The following is a 2,831-nucleotide window of genomic DNA, read 5'->3' on the forward strand; positions in this document are numbered from 1 at the left end:
GTTTCACCTTTCTTGAAAGAATACCCTTCATGAATTTTGCATAACTAGGCATTTGTTCCAGAGCCTCGGCGAAAGGTATGTTGATGTGAAGTTTCTTGAACACCTCCTGAAACTTACCAAATTGTTTATCCAGCTTTTGTTTTTGCAATCACTTAGGAAAAGGTGGTGGAGGATAGAGCTGTTTCTCCCCTGTATTACCCTCAGGTAGAGTGCGTTCAACAGTAGTCTTCCTTGGTTCTGCCATTTTCTCCTTTTGCTTTTCTTCTTCATCTACAACTTCAGCTTCTCCATCATTTGCTTTTTCAGCATTAGCAACTTTTCCAGACCTTAAGGTAATAGCTTTGACTTGCTCTTTAGCTTCCTTCCTGCCTGGCACTTCAGTATCGCTGGGAAGTGTGCCAGGTTGACGATTGAGCACGGCATTGGCTATTTGACCGATTTGATTCTCTAAGGTCTTGATAGACACAGCCCGACTTTTGCACAACAGCTTTAGCTACTCGAAATCAGCACTAGAAGGTGGAGCAACACCTCCTTGTTGAGGATATGATTGCCTTTGAGAATATTGCTGAGGTTGCGGGAATCTAGGTGGATTAAACTGTTTACTTACAGCTTGCTGATATGGTTGCTGAACAGTATTCTGAGTATTGCTCCACCTGAAATTAGGATGATTTCTGTTATTAGGATGATAAGTAGCTGGCACGGGCTGCTGCGGTCGCTGATAACTGTTCACATACCGAACAGATTCATTAATAAGAGAACACTGATCCGTAGCATGAGAGCCTGCACAAAGCTCACAGACCATAGCTATCTGATTGACTCCATAGTTGGCTAAAGAATCAACCTTCATAGACAGCACTTGGAGCTGCGCTGCAATAGCTGTAGCTGCATCAACTTCCAGAATACCTGCTACTTTCCCAGGCATCATCCTTTAAGTTGGGTTTTGATGCTCGTTTGCAGCCATAGTTTCAATAAGATTATAAGCTTCAGTATAGCTTTTGGCCCACAAGGCGCCTCCAGCTGTTGCATCGAGCATGGGCCGAGATTAGACCCCCAAACCATTCTAGAACCCAGTGATCACAATCCAGTCAGGCATACCATGATGTGGACACTTTCTCAACATCTCCTTATAGCGCTCCCAAGCTTCGCACATAGATTCTGTTGGTTGCTGCGCAAACTGAGTAAGAGAACTTCTCATAGCTGCAGTCTTGGCCATTGGATAGAATTTCACCGGAAACTTTTGCGCAAGATCTTTCCAAGTAGTGATGGACCCAGCTGGTAAAGAATGTAACCAGTCCTTAGATTTATCCCTCAGAGAGAATGGGAAAAGCCTCAATTTGATAGCCTCATCAGTAACACCATTATATATGAAAGTACTACAGATCTCGACTAAATTCCTGATATGCATGTTGGGATCTTCAGTCGCAGCACCTCCGAAAGAAACAGAATTCTGCACCATCTGAATAGTGCCCGGCTTGATTTCAAAAGTATTAGCCTGAATAGCCGGATGAATGATGCTTGACTGAATGTCATTAATTTTAGGTCGAGAAAAGTCCATAAGAGCTGGATCTGCTGGAACTATATGAACACCCATGATTACCGGTTCTTTCTGCTCACTCTCTTTATCCGAATCTTCAAAATCTATCTTCTCTGGAATATCAAGAACTGAGTTTGTCTCCTCAGCCGTATCTAGAGTCCTCTTGCGAGTGCGAGAACATGTTGCATAAACGCTCTCTAGAGTACCTGAAACACAACCGGAAACAATAAATAACAAGTCTTAATCAATGAGTCCTAATGACCACTGATGGCAAGTACATAAACTAAACAAATTAACACCGAGTCCCCGGCAGCGGCGCCAAAAACTTGTTAGGCACAAAGCATGCGCTAATAATTCACGCAAGTATACGTGTTCGCAAGTAATATAGAATGATTTCTAGTTCATTCCCACAGAGACTCAGACTAATTATATTTAATTAACACTCACTCACCAATGTATGATTACTTCTCAATGTCAAGACAATAACACTTAAGGTTGATTAACTAATTATTAACTACAATTAACTACGAGAATAAAACACTCAAATAACACTTGAATTAAAAATATTAAACACACATGAGAACATAACTTCATTACTACTTCCTTCAATAGTTATTTTTATTACCCTTAGCATGTAACGGTGATGATATTAATCGAACAACACGAAACTGATAAAAGCCAACTTTCGTTGCACAAATACCATTCTACCAAGCATCCACAATTAAGATAGAAGTTGAATAGGCATCAATTATGTTGAGACCCTATATGTCTACAGAATTTGACAACATAACGATTTAAGGGCAAGTAATTCATTATGATTACACAGGGCAAGTAAAACGGTTAGAGTTACCCACTAATCATGCATACAAATACATGAACCTATGCTAGCATGGCAAGTTCTAAATCTCAAGATTCAATGTCGCTTCACAAGAGATTAACAGGCTATATTATATGTTCACGACGCACATACGACGAATAAGTATAACCTATACTAGATATCATACAATCATCAGATACAAAGGTATTAAACAATTAACTAAAGAAATCCATAGTAAATCCGCTACGACCCCATGATCACGATTAGCCCATGATAGAACTCATAGTCATCATGGGTTCATATGAAAACATGATAATAACACGACAATATAAACTAATAAAATACTTATTAAAACCAGAGTACGTCACAAGAGTATTGAGGTTCAAAGTAAAGAAAACTATCATCCACTATTACAACGAATAAAAGAATCACAAGATATCGTATGCTTCCCCTTCTTCATTGCGGTGTGCTAAACGGTCT

The 2,831-nt window shown here is 39.8% G+C and overlaps 1 pseudogene; it reads left to right on the plus strand.

The window, feature by feature from the left end:
- The first annotated feature begins 1,091 nt into the window (after positions 1-1,091).
- Positions 1,092-1,206, plus strand: LOC141699015 (small nucleolar RNA R71; annotated as a pseudogene).
- The last annotated feature ends 1,625 nt before the right edge of the window (positions 1,207-2,831 follow it).

This window comes from Apium graveolens, chromosome 11 (assembly GCF_009905375.1).
Source record: "Apium graveolens cultivar Ventura chromosome 11, ASM990537v1, whole genome shotgun sequence".
NCBI lineage: Eukaryota > Viridiplantae > Streptophyta > Magnoliopsida > Apiales > Apiaceae > Apium > Apium graveolens.